Consider the following 13067-nt stretch of genomic DNA (forward strand, 5'->3'; position numbering starts at 1 on the left):
ACCATGTGGCCTTCGAGGACAGGGCCATGGCCTATGGCCCAGATGAGCCTCCAGGGCCGGGAGCAGCCCCTGACACCTGGGAGGTGCTCACTGGGTGGCTGTGGATTGAATTAATTAGTGAAGAGCGAAGGGTCAACGCCTGATTCACAAGAGTCCTGTGAGGGCCGGTGGCCCGCAGCACAGGCCTCTGAGGTCCCCAAGCCTGGCCCTCGCTGCCCTGGGGTTCGGGGAGCACAGGCCTGGAGCAGGGCCCTCTGCTGGCCTCAGTCTCCACACCTCATCAGCTGGGCTGGGTGTGGGGCAGGGCCCGTGGCCAGGCCCTAGGGTCAAGGACAGCTGCAGGAGGTTCCTCTGGGAACTGCCTACGCCTCGGGGCCCCAGCTGGCCTCAGTCTCGCTCTGGTCCAGGCCCAGGTACCACCCTAGGAGCTCACATGCCCCGAGGGGCTGCCCACCTTTCAGCCTCCTCCCCAAACCCAAGGGGTCATCTGATGCCTCCAGGCCACTGTGGAGGCTGTGCCTGTGGTCAGGAGGCCCACACCTGGCGGGCAGGATTTGAGAGTAGACGGGAGGGTTGAAGAGCCCTGGGGGGTAAGGTAGGGCGGTGGGGAGAGGATGCAGAAAGAAGGTCCGGGGAGCGGCCAGGGGAGGGTGGAGAGCGAGGTGGTCAGAGAGTTGTTCGGAAGCCCTAGCTGTGCTGAGCTGGCCGGGAGCCCAGAAGCCGTAAGAGTCCCCAGCAGGTGGAAGGCTGAGGTGGAAGAATTGCTTGAACCTGGGAGGCGGAGGTTGCGGTGAGCCAAGATCGCGGCACTGCACTCCAGCCTGGGCAACAGAGTGAGACTCCGTCTCAAAAAAAAGAGTCCCGAGCAGGAAGGGGACTGAGCCCACCCAGGTTTCCATGGGCCCTAGATGGTCTGAGAGAAGGGACTGAGGAACAGGCACCATGGCGAGGCTGCGAGAGGGTGCTCAGACGTCCCGTGTGGGCAGCAGGGCCCGGACCTCAAGTGGATTTTGAAAACAACACAGCTCCAGCAGCGCTGTGAGCAGGGCTGGACCCACCACAGCCTCACTTCGCTCCCTGCGGCCTGGCCTGTGCCAGCTCCTGAGGCCCAGGTGGCCCTGCTCAGTGTCTCTCAGCTCTGGGGTCCCTTGGCAGGCATGGCGTCCAGCCCAGAGCTGGTTATGAGTCCCCCATGGCTCTGCCCTCTCCACTGCTCCAAGGCACATCTGCAGGGTGGGGGCCAGAGTCTCAGCCCTGGGAGGGGGAACATGGGCACAGATGCCAAGGGTGGGGGTCGAGCCCTCTGTCAGCCCACAGAATCCCGCTGCACTGCTCTCTGCTGAGCATGGGGCACCTTTTGCCCTGCCTGCCGGGCAGCTCAGACCAAGCCAAGGGCCCAAGGGCGATAATTCTCTCTCCCCAGGTTCTGCAGTGTTTTTTTTTTGTTTCTGGGCCTCAATAAATCTGATGTATAGGGCTGGGGGCGGTGGCTCACACCTGTAATCCCAGCACTTTGGGAGGCCGAGGCGGGAGGATAATGAGGTCAGGAGATCGAGACCATCCTGGCTAACACAGTGAAACCCCATCTCCACTAAAAATACAAAAAAAAAAAAGCCGGGCGTGATGATGGGCACCTGTAGTCCCAGCTACTCAGGAGGCTGAGGCAGGAGAATGGCGTGAACCTGGCAGGCGGAGCTTGCAGTGAGCCCAGATCGAACCACTGCACTCCAGCCTGGGCGACAGTGAGAGACTCCATCTTAAAAAAAAAAATTACATTAAATAAATCTGATGTATAAAAGCTGTGTCTTCTCAGAAGCTTAAAGCTCCAACTGGGCATGGTGGCTCCAGCCTATAATCCCAGCACTTTGGGAGGCCAAGATGGGCAGACTGCTTGAGCTCAGGAGTTCGAGACCAGCCTGGGCAACATAGCAAAACCCCGTCTCTAAAAAAAAAAAAACAAAAATTAGCTGGGTGTGGTGGTGCTCGCCTGTAGTTCCAGCTACTTGGGAGGTTGAGGAGGAAGGATGGCTTGTGCCTCGGAAGCAGAGGCTTCAGTGAGCTGAGATTGCACCGCTGCACTCTAGCCTGGGTGACAGAGCCAGACCCTGTCTCGAGAAAAAAGTAAAAAAAAAAAAACACAGGAAGCGTACAGCTCCACCGTGCCAAAGCTGTGCAGGGTACACGTCTCTCTGTTCCCAGCCCTGAGGCCTGGATAGGATGAGAGGACCCAGCCCGCTAACCCAGTGCAGCCCCAGCCCCGGCAGAGTTACCACCCAGACCTGCAGCCCCGGGCCGGACTGGGGGTGGGGCAGCCCTGAGCTGGGCCCATGCTGTTCACAGGAGCCAGCTGTCTGCTGTTCGACTGGAGTCCTGTCTCTCACAGAGTCCCCGGTCAAGCCTGGGTGCCCTCTACTGCCCGTGAGCCACACAGCAGGTCTGGGGGCTTCCTGCCGCCTCTCCTGAGCATGCTGCCCCACAGGCGTGCCCGCCTGGGCAGCTGCTCCAGGGTCTGGGGGCAGCCCAAGGCAATGCCCAAGCAATAGCTCACAGCGCCTTCCAGAAGTCTCCAGACACTGAGGCCTCTCCTCGCAGACCTGGTCACAGCTTATATTGCCCCCACTCTATGGATGGCTGCATGCGTGAGCCACGGACATGCAGGGAGCCCGGTCCTCCGGGCTGGGGCCGGCCCTGAGATGGGACGCACAGTCAGGAGGTGGGTGATGGCCGAGGTGAGGGGCTCGGGGAGGGGGCCGGTCATGGCATCAGAGCCGGGTTACTATGGGGCCTGGCCATTGAGGACAAACGGGGTGATGACAGCAGGGCCCCAGGAGGGAGCCTGCAGCCCATGACATTCAGAGCAGAGCATGGGAGATGTAGGAAAGGGGGTCAGAGGACCTACTGGGTCTTTCCGGGTGTATGGTGCCGGCAGGTGCCCAGTGCCTCCGGCCCCTCGTCTGAGGGCAGTGGAGACAGGTGGTGGGGGTGGTGCAGGGCGGCTGGGTAGAACCTGAACAGAGAGGCCCTGGGGAACAGGCTGGCTGTCGAGTCTCCACCTGCCCAAGCTGATTTCTGGCACTACCAGTTCCGTGAGCTCCACAGTAGCAAGCAGTGGGGTCCTTTAAGCTCCCCAGGCAGAATGCCAGGTCTGCACCCCTCACGGGCCTGCATGCATGAGCCGAGCAACCTGAGTCAAGCGCGTCCTTAGGAGAGGGCGTGTGGGGCCGCTCTGGGGGTCCTGCTGTGCTGTGCTGGGGCCACAATGTCAACATTGCAGGGCAGAAAGGTCCGGTCGCCTCCCTGTGATCCCTGGGCAGGACCATTTTGTCCTGGGGGAGCTAAGGGTCTTCCAGCAGTAAGGGGTGGGTGGGCAGAGGCAGGGATGGGGGTGGGATGGGGGTCTCTTTGAGACTCACCAGCCCCTGGTTTTGGAGATTTGCCCCTCCCCCTGCTCTTCAGTGGGGTGGATCCGGGAGGACCACGGAGCCAGCAGTAGCTGGTGGACCAACCCTGCCCAGCAGGCGCACAGATTGCCCCAAGGCAGGGCTGGAAGCCCAGGCAAGCCCAGGCCTCTGTGGGGCCAGAGAGGAAGTGGGGAAGGAAGAACCTCTGTCGAGGGAGGTGCCCGCCCTTGGACTCGGCTTGGTCTGAGTTTCCTGGCAGCCACGGCAAAGAGAGAAGGTGCCCCAGACTCAGGAGAGAGTGGTGCAGCAGGGTTCTGTGGGCAGACGGAGGGCTCAGCCTCCACCCTTGGCACCTAGGGTGGGGGTCACCTGCAGCCCATCCCTCTCTGCAGTCCCTACCCTCCAGGAACCAGGTTAAAGGCTGGGCAGGGGTATGGGGACCAGGGCTTCAGTCCCAAGGTGACTGTGACATTGTCCTGCAGTTCCTGCACTGCCAGGAGGATGATCCTTGAGGGCTAATGAGCCCCACACGGCCGGGGCGAGCCTCGAGGCCAAGACACAACTCTTGTGGAACCCTGGCAGCTTCTCTGAGGTGGCCATGTGGAAGACGGGGGTGTGTCCTGGTGCAGCAAGCTGGGGGTTGCTTGGGAGGGAGGACGAGCTTGACCCAAGGGAGGGTGCTTGATGGGCAGTCCTGAGGTGCTCAGCCAGGGAGGGGCTCTGAGTGATATGCTGTGCACTCAGGGCAGGGGCTGTCCTCCCGAAACTGAGCTTCTTCGCTTGTCTTCTGACTCACTTATCTCCCCGAGCCCCGGAGATACAAGGATCACAGGCGGGGGCCCTTTCCTGAGCTGGCCAGAGCTGGGCAGGATACTTTGGGTACGCAGCTTTTGTGGGCTAGCCTGGAAACTGGGCTATCCTGGACACTGCACTGGCAACAGGTTGTCTGGAGCCAGGTCAGGGCACATGGGGCTGGAGAGAGCCCTGAGCCAAGGCTGTCAGCTGAAGCCTCTGACACTACTTGTATCCCTAGGACAATCACACGTGTGGGCACACGCGCACGTGACCATGCAGGCACGGGTCCGGGCACCAGACTGTGCTGCCACCTGAAGCCCCTGCCCTGGCTTCGGACGCCCATTTGGCTGGGCACGGCAAGGCGGCGGCCTTGGCACAGGGAGCCTGCCCAGCCTTGCTCTGACCCAGTTTTCCGTGCCCAGGCAGGCGGGTGGCACTGGAGTGGGGGCTCCAGAGCTTCTCTTTGGCAACACCAATCCCTGGGTCCGAAGCAGCTCCGCAGGGGCACCTGGCTGGCTCCATGTGCCCTGGGCGTGTCCTCTGAGAGGGTGGGTGCACCCCCTGGGATGTGACCACCCAGCCTCAGTGGTTTCACACCCTGGAACCAGTGCCATGCCCCTGCCTTCTGTCTGTGGTCCCTAGGCACACAGCTGCCGCTGCCTGAATGCGCTCTGCCTGCCCTGCCTTCTGCCTCTAGATGAACGGACCTGTCATCCAGGGACCGATCCCTGTGGCCCTCCACTCTAGACCTGCAGCCTGCTTCCTTGCCAACTCCTGGGGGTCAGTCACGGCCTGGCTGGAGACCAGATCCTTGAGGGGTGAATTTGGGGTTAACCCTTAGAGCCATAGGGCCTGGGCAGACCTCAGAAGACATCCCGGAGAAGGGAGGGTGGAAGGTCCCCATGGGCAGGGAGGCGCAGGGAGCAAAGACTGCTGGGAGTGGGGAGGGGAGCTGGGCGGGCGGAAGGGCGGCCGTGGGAAGCCAGCCCTAGCCTGGCTGGCCTGATAAGCTGCCCCTTTGATCCGCACTGAGGCAACACAGACCCCCATCCTGAGATAACCCCAGGCCCGGGACCTGAGGCTCTGGTCAACCCGCCCTCCCTAGTGTGCACTGCCCTGCCCCTCCAGCCCCGGGTGGACCCTGGCCCTGACAGTGACTGGTCCTTGCTCAGTTGCAAGCTGGGTGGGTGCAGTGTGAGCCCAGGCCTGGCAGGCACTCCATGTGCCCCCACCCCAGGACCTGCTGGTCCTCACCCTGCCCTCAGGCCTCCCCAGCCCAGTCTCTGTGCCCAGCTCTCTGTCCCCTCTGGTTGGGCACGGGCACCTCCCCCGCCCCCCGGTTCCCATCCCCTTCACTGTGCCCCTGGGAGGCCCCTGAGGCCCCCACTCCCCAGCTGGAGCTCAGCAGGTTTGAGGCCCTTCGGGCAGCCCTATCTGACCAGGGCTATGGTGTGGCACAGGTGTAGGCACGGGTGTGGCATAGGTGTGGGCACCAGTTATATGTGGGGTGGGTGCGCACTGCCTAGGCACCTTCTCCCGGGCGCCTGCCTCTGCCTGGCGCCGGTCAGCACCCCCATGCCCTCAGTCCCTCCCCTGCCCAGGTCAGTGGACAATGAAGCTGTCAGCAGACCGGGGCTGGGGGAGGCAGGCAGGCGTGGCGGGGGAGGGAGGCCTCAGGAGGCGAAGATGACTCTATTAGGGGCTGCAGACCTTGCTCCCACTGTCCTGCCCAGCCCTGGGGCCTCCGAGAGCTGGAGGCAGAGGTGGCCCCAGGCTCGGGGCAGAAAGGGGGGGGCGTCTTGTCCATCAGGGCCCCAGTCAGCCTTGGGGCTGGGTCCTTGGAAGGGCAGGCCCATAGATGGAGGAGCCCAGAGCATGGGGCTGGCCACAGGTGGTCAGGGAGGGTCCGAGTGTGGCTGAGAGCTGCGTAGGGATGAGGTGTCCAGGGTGCTGATATCCCAGCCCTGCCGGCCTCCTAAGGCACCCGCGGCCCGCATCTCCCTGCTGAGCAGAAGCAATGGGGGACACTCTACCCAGTGCCTCGGCACACCTTCGGTCAATGGCTGCTAGGATATACCCCAACTGTAAAATGGAGCAGCCCTGTGGCTTCAACAGACACCCCTCCCCAGTGCCTGCGGCTGAGCTGGAGTGGCAGGAGGGCTTCCGTGGGAGCAGGTGGCAGGAAGCACAAGGGCTGGGGGACCCGCAGAAGCTCCGCGCCTCCGGGAGGCTGGGGCCAGAGCAGCCTTCTTGCGGGGGCCCTGGTTTCAGCCCTCACCCTGACTGCCCTGCTGGATCCAGGCAGACAAGGCCCCACATACACCACAGCAAGGGCCCAACCCACCAGCCAGGCCCTCTCCTTGGCAAGAGGCAACTTCTGTTGTTGACAGAAAGGCCAACAGCTGGGCTAGGGGAGGTCTCCAGGGACCAGCCACGCCCCACTTCCTGGGGGCTGGAGAGGACTAGGGAGGGTGGCCCGGGGTCCGCGATCATCAGGGCCTGGCCTAGGCCTTCTCTCCCAGATTCCCCCAGAGCTGGAGTCCCCAAAGCCATGCCCCTTCCCTTGCATACCCAGATTCCCGGGCCGTCTCCTCCTGGACACTTGCGGATGTTGCCCCTGCTCTCCCCACTGCCCTCTAAGCAGGCGTGAATAATCCCTCACAGCTTGGGAGACTGAGGCCCCCAGGAGGTGCCTCTTACCCAAGACCTTGGAACCGGGCGAGGTCCTCCGGGCCCACCAGGACCCGCCTCAGACATCAGGCTTTGCACTTACAGCCCCACTGCCAGGCCAAGGGCCTCCAGCTGCAGCCTCTGCCGTCATCTGCCAGTTCCGGGGCTGAACATCAGCGCCCTGTGCCCCTGCTGAACGTGCCGGGTGGGGGCCTGGCTGGAGACTGCACCTGGAGGCAGGGCTCCTGAGGAGGCTGCCCAGGGAGCCAGTGGCTGGGGGTGGGGCGGGGTGGGGCAGGGCTGCCGTCCCTCATGCTGCTGGGCACCTGGTCTGGGGCAGGGGGCTCCGGCCCATCAGTCTCCCTAAATACTGTGGTGAACCCCCCACCCTTCCCAAGCTCAGCTGAAACCTCCCTGGAGCAGGGCTGTCGCATCAGACCAGTGAGCGCCTCCTGCTGCCTGCGGCCCTGTGCCTCAGTTTTCCCACCTGTCAAGTGGGGGTTGGTGATGCGGCTGGCATGAAGTTTCTGTCAGGAGCCACCAGCACTCCACACCTTGCCATCCACCAGTTCTCAGCCACACAGAGTGTGGGCTTGCCCCAAGTCAAGCCATTGGTGGGGGTGGGGCCATCCCCACGCCCCGGCTGGGCTGAACGGGATCTCCAGCCTCTCATGGGCAGCCGCCTGCTGGGCCCAGCTGGCCACTCTGGACTCTTGGGCCCTGGCCGGAAGCACCACTGAGGTTGTCCATGGCTTGGGGACGGGCGAGCAGAGGGTGGCCAGGTGAGGCCCTGAGAAGGGACTCTGGCCGAGGCTGGCCAGGTGACAACCAGAGTGGCGGGCAGGGCTGAGAGGAAGGGGCATCCCGAGGAGGGCGGAGGCCGCGGAGGGAGGAGGGTGTGACGTGGGGTTGGACCGGCGGCCCCGAGGCCTGGATTCCTAATTCAGCCGGAGCCTGTGGAGTCGGGGCTTGTTTATTCTTGGCAGGAAGGCTGGTGCTGGGGGGGCAGAAGTGGGGAGTGAAGCCTTTTCAAAAAATAATAATAATAAAAACGCTCATTTAGAAGGCTCCCAAGGCGTGCTGAACTCCAAAAGGGTCTTGGAAAAATTGCTGAGAAGGTTTAAGTGTAAATGGACCCAAAACACCATAATTAAATTTCCCTTAAATTTACCAGAGTTTGGGGTCAAAGAAAAAATAAAACTTAGAGAAAATACACTTGAGGTTTCAGGCCGATGCCAAGTGCTCAGGAAAATAGACTCTGAGCTGCTCAGCGGCTACCGGCCTGGCCCCGCCATCCTGGGAGCGGCCCAGCCTTAACCCCTCCCTGGCCAGCCCTCCGCTGCCTGCCCCACCCACCCCTGCGGGGGACCCCACCACCACCTCCTGCTGCTTCTACACGTTGGAGCAGCCCTCCTGTGCCAGCCTCCAGGCAGGGAACTGGGACCCCCCACCAATCCCAGGCTGGGGCAGGAGCCCAGGGGGAGCCTGAGTGTTCACCCCCGCCCCCATCCCTACACCTCTCTCGTGTCTGCAGACAGCTCTGGTTTCCTTTCTTTGCTCATCTGGGAGCAGCCACATTTTCCAAACCAAAGTCAGAACTTGAGGTCTAGTGGTCTGAGAGAACCAAACGGCAAAAAGGCCAGAATGTTTGAACTGGGACTGTCCCGGCATATCTAAGTCGACAGCCTCCCAGCAGCTCATGATTCATGGTGTTACCCTTTTTCCTCAGCCTGCCAGGAAGCTCAGAGCTAAAATTAAGGATCTTGCTAGCTTCGTTGGGTTAGGGATTTGGGAATTTTTTCTTCTTCTTCTTCATGTTCTTTAAAATTTCATTTCTGTCATAATGAGCAAATCAAGGTTTGTTTTTTTAACTCAATACTCTTCAAATTCCCTGAGAATAAATTTAAAAGGCAAAGTCAGGCATGATGGCACATGCCTGTACTTGGGAGGCCGAGGCAGGAAGATTGCTTGAGCCCAGGAGTTCAAGACCAGCCTGGACAGCATAGTAAGACCCTGTCTCAAAAATAAAATAGAAGGCAGAAACTACGCATAAACTGTAACAGTTATGGCCCCACTAACAGCCCAGCCCAGTTCAGCAGGGCTATCCAGGGGCCCCTTTTCCTCCATCCCATGGTGGCCTGCCCTGATCCCTGGCACCCAACCCTGTGCCCTGCCAGTGTGGAAGGGCACTAGTGGTTCCTGGGGAAGGTGGTAGGAGATGGGGAGCTCCCAGGGGAGATCGCATGGCTCCCAGGGGTCCCATGGGCAGAAGAGACTTGATACCCACTCGGGACCTCCGTGTCCCCTGTCCTTCCACTCAGCCTCATGGCAAGGCCGAGGGAAGCTCCCCGCAGCAACCCCTGCCCTAGGCCAGGTTCTGATCACAGAGGGGAGCTGGGCAGGAGGCTCTCTCTGGCAGCTCCCCTGCCTTGGGTTCCAAGTCTCCAAGCCTTGGCCTCCCTGCCTGCCTCCCTGTCGGGAACGGTGGCACTGCCTGCCCGGAGCACTGTGGAGAGCAGGTGGTGCGGAGCTGAGTCTGTGCTAGGAACGTCCCCTCTGTCGAAGGTGCCTCTGCCATTTTCCGAGTACCTGCAAGGCAGGCATAGGAGAGGTGGGTGTGAGCAGGGCTGTGGGCAACCTGCTGAGGCCCTGCACCCAGGATGGGCCTCCCTCCCAGGCACCCTCTGCCACTCAGCCACACAGGACCCAGCAAACCAGGCTGCCCAGCTCTGAGTCACCACCGGGACTGGGCTGGGCCAGGCCGTCAGCCCCACGTGCCACTTGCCTTGGCCCCTGCCTCCCACGATCACCTTCAGGGGGGAACCCCTGGGTGTGGGTCTCAGGAGGTGGGTGGGGGTGCAGCGGGAGTGGGTAAGGAAGTGTAAACTGGGGTTCAGCAGATGGGAAGTTCCTGTCCAGCCAGCACCTGCTTGGAGCCTCCTGCACATGCGGACCCTCAGCAGGCTCCCCCAATCCTCACCTGCCCTCCCTGCCCCAAGGGCCCCAGAAGGGCCTACCTCATCAGGTACCAGGAGGATGAAGCCGGATAATATTGCAAAGGGTCTGTGGAAACGCTTGGGCAAGGGCGCTGTGATGAAATTGTGGCTACTGACGGCTAATGTGCAGAGAGTCACCGAAATTCAGGAGTCAACCAGCCGGCCTGGCCTCACCTCAGTGTCGGGGGAATGCTACCTGCACCTGTGGGCTTGGAAGCAACTCATTTGAATAATCCAATTATTCAGACAATACTAAACTGAGCTTTCAGGCAAGACCTCCCTTGGCCCTGGCAGCCCTGGGGCAGAGCGGCCAGCAACTTGCTGGTGGCCATGGTGGCACTAGGACCCCGTGAAAGCAATTTGGCAAAATTAGCGGAGTCATGGAAATGCTCCTGCCCTTTGACCTAACTGCTCCCAGACAGTGCCACTGGAGAAGCCATTCAGAATGTGGAGGGCGCCAGAGGAGGCAGCTGCCATGCAGTGCATAGTGGGCGGAACGGCAGTCCCCAAAAGACATGGTCATGTCCTCATCCCTGCAGCCTGTGAACCTGACCGTATTTGGAAAACGATCTTTGCAAGTGTAATTAAGGTGAGAATCTTGAGATGGGGGGATCATCTTGGATTATCCAAGCGGGCCCTACATCCAACGACAAGTATCCCTATAAGAGATGGAAGAGATGATGTCAGAGTGGGAAGCAGAGGCTGGAGCAATGCGGCCATGAGCCAAGGGACACTTGGAGCCCCCAGGAGCTGCAAAAGGCAGGAAGGTCCTCCCTGGAGCCTTTGGAGGCAGAGCAGCCCTGCCTACACCTTGATTCCAGACATCTGGTCTTCCAGACTGTGAGAAAGTAAATTTAAGTCAACTAGTGTGCAGTAATTTGTGAGGGCAACCTAGAAATGCAGGATGCTACTGAACGAGGGAGTCCCAGGCTGCAACTGGAGGGAGAGGCGGTGGGCCAGGGCCAGGGCTGCGGGGAAGAAGGGAGGGAGTGGGTCATCAAAGTGCTCGGTCCCCAGTCCCTCCTCCTGCCAGCACTGCCCACTGGCCAAACCCACCCAGAAGGTGGAGACTAAGGGACCCTGAGAGATAGGGTCTGCAGGATCAGGCTTTCAGGGACAAATGGGAGAGGGACTGGGGTAGGGACACACGGGAAACAGAGCTCTACTGGGCATTTCTGCCAAGGAGAGGATCCTGGTGGGGAAGAAAGCAGAAAGCTATGTGTCCACAGATACATGGATGCTCCCCTCCTAGAGACCAGGGGCCGTGGGTGCAGAGGGAGCCAGTCCTTCTTGGTGGTAGTGGGAAAGGAGCCGACTGCTCCACTGAGCCCTTCTACCTACAGAAGGGGCCCCGCTCAGCAGCTGTTCCCTGAGGGAGACCTGCCCCATGCATGAGCTCCTTCCCACAGTCCCATTCAGTCTCCCAGGGGTAGGGGCAAGACTGTCAGGAGATGGCCACACGCATCCTGGTGCTTTCAGAACCTGATGACTTAGCTGGTTAAGAGAGCTAAGGCTGGGCCCGGTGGCTCACACCTGCAATCCCAGCACTTTGGGAGGCCAAAGCAGGTGGATCGGTTGAGGTCAGGAGTTCAAGACCAGCCTGCCGAACATGGCGAAGCCCCGTCTCTACTAATGATACAAAAATTAGCTGAGTGTGGTGGTGCACACCTGTAATCCTAGCTACTCGGAAGGCTGAGACAAGAGAATCACTTCAATCAGGGAGGTGGAGATTGTTCGAGCTGAGATTGTGCCACTGCACTCCAGTGCGGATGAGAGAGTGAGACTCCCTCTCAAAAAAAAAAAAAAAAAAAAAAAAAAAAAAAAAAAAGAGCAGGGCCAGTGTGCTGCTGTGCCCTGGGGAGCGGTGTCCTGGGAGGGGCCTGACTGGCAGTGGCCTGGGGCTGTGCTCTGGAGGGGGCTGGACAGTGCACTTGGAGGTTAGTGAGGCTGGGCCCCAAGATGGTCTGGGGACATGCACTTGGCCAGAGCAGGAAACAAGGGTGGCCGAGGACAAGTGCTGAGCCACCAAGTGGGCACAGAGAGGTGGGCATGAGGGCTCCCTGGGAGCAGAGCCCTTCCAAGGCCCTGAGGTCAGTCCAGGGACACCCTGGCCTCTGGGAGCTGCAGGGTTGAGCTGTGCATGGGCTGGGTAGGGTCAGCAAACAGCCAGTCACTGAGGGACTTTTAGCGCCCATTTTCCTGATGACTACATTTAGTCCTGGAAGCCACAAGCCAGGCGGGCAGCAGACTCGGCCGGCCCTCCCCCCAGCTCACTGGCTCCCATGGGCTCCGGACCCCCTTGGGCTTTGCCTGAAGATGGGAGCAGTTGGCCTTTTCCTTGTGAGGGTGGACACAGAAGCTAACAGTCATGTGGGGTAAGGGGACCCAGACACCCGCAGCGTCCCCCGCAGGGCAGTATCTTCCCCTCCTGGGAACCCACCTCACCAGTCCCAACCCTCCTCAGCTGGACTCTGAGCCCGCCCCGTGGAGCCTAGAACCTCGGGCCAGCTCAGGCTCTGCCACCAGCTCTTCGTTATTCTCCCTCAGAGCCGGGCTGCGCTCCCCAAGCCAGGGGTCTCCAGCCCCTGCCCTTCATTCTAGGCCGGGCAGGCAGCCAGTCCCAGGCCTGTGTCCTCCTGGGGGGCAGGGGTAGGGACCTCTCGGGGCTGGGCACTCAGGCGGCTTAGGTGCATGCGGCTCGGCCCCAGGTTAGGCAACGCAGCCTCTGCTCCTCGCCAGTCAGGTACGCAGGCCGCACCGGGCTGCCCCAGGCCTGCGGCGCACACCGGAGGCTCGGCCTGGAATGCCGCCCTGCCCTCCTCCACCTGAGGAATTCCCGCTCACACCACAGGGTTCAGCTCCGCGGCATCTTGGCGACGCCTCCTGACATCCCGACCCCCGCCGAGACCTCCCCTCTGAGCTCCTGAGCACAGCCTCAGGGGACCCGAGCTGCGCGCTGTGCAAACGGAGGCCTGCGCTCGCCCTCGGTGCGCCCCGTGCCCACCGCCCACCGGGCCGCCCCGCGGTGCGATTGGGGGCCTCGCCCGCCTGCCCCGGCTCCCACGCCCTCGAGACCGCCGGGCGCCCCCGCCCGGCCACGCCCCCTCGGATGCCCCGCTCCGCCCCGAGGGGGCGTGCCTTGCGCCCCGGCGAGTCGGGCGGGGGCCGGGCGGGAGCGGGGCGGGGCCGGGGCGGGGCGCGGACC

Source organism: Macaca fascicularis, chromosome 5 (assembly GCF_037993035.2).
Source record: "Macaca fascicularis isolate 582-1 chromosome 5, T2T-MFA8v1.1".
NCBI lineage: Eukaryota > Metazoa > Chordata > Mammalia > Primates > Cercopithecidae > Macaca > Macaca fascicularis.